The following is a 615-nucleotide window of genomic DNA, read 5'->3' on the forward strand; positions in this document are numbered from 1 at the left end:
AAGGATAGGAAAATATTAGATTTATAAGCCCTAAAATTCACTCCATAATTGCCCACAGGCATATGGCATAGTGGTTAAGAGCGCGACTACTAATTCCGAGTTCGATTCCAGGTAGTGACCTGAATAATAATAATAATTATTATTATAATATTTTCGTCGCTTTGAGACCGCGACCTGTTCACAGAATTTTGTCAGTGAACAAATAATAATAATATAATCGAAAAATACCTTAGGAATGAGAACCCAGGTTCGAAATTTCCCCAAGACAGCTAATAAAGGCTGGAGGGTATATCAGCTGAAACGTTGTTAACAACAAACAAGATGAGGACAAATATCCGTCAAATGTAAATTAAAAACACTTTGAAACTAATCGTTTCAAATTTTGGTTCTCAGCCAGAATTTTAGGGAAGCAGGAATAAATCGATATCGTCCACCTTTGTACGCGAATGGTACTTGATTTTATAGACCTCGTGCGATTTCACGAATAACAATTAAGCATTTAACGTTGGAATTATTCTATAGGGTAGAAGTCAAGTTGACCTTCACGTTAAACGTACACATACGGACTCCAACACACACATATATATATATATATATATATATATACACTCTCAC

This window comes from Octopus bimaculoides, chromosome 3 (genome assembly GCF_001194135.2).
Source record: "Octopus bimaculoides isolate UCB-OBI-ISO-001 chromosome 3, ASM119413v2, whole genome shotgun sequence".
In the NCBI taxonomy this organism is placed as follows: Eukaryota; Metazoa; Mollusca; class Cephalopoda; order Octopoda; family Octopodidae; genus Octopus; species Octopus bimaculoides.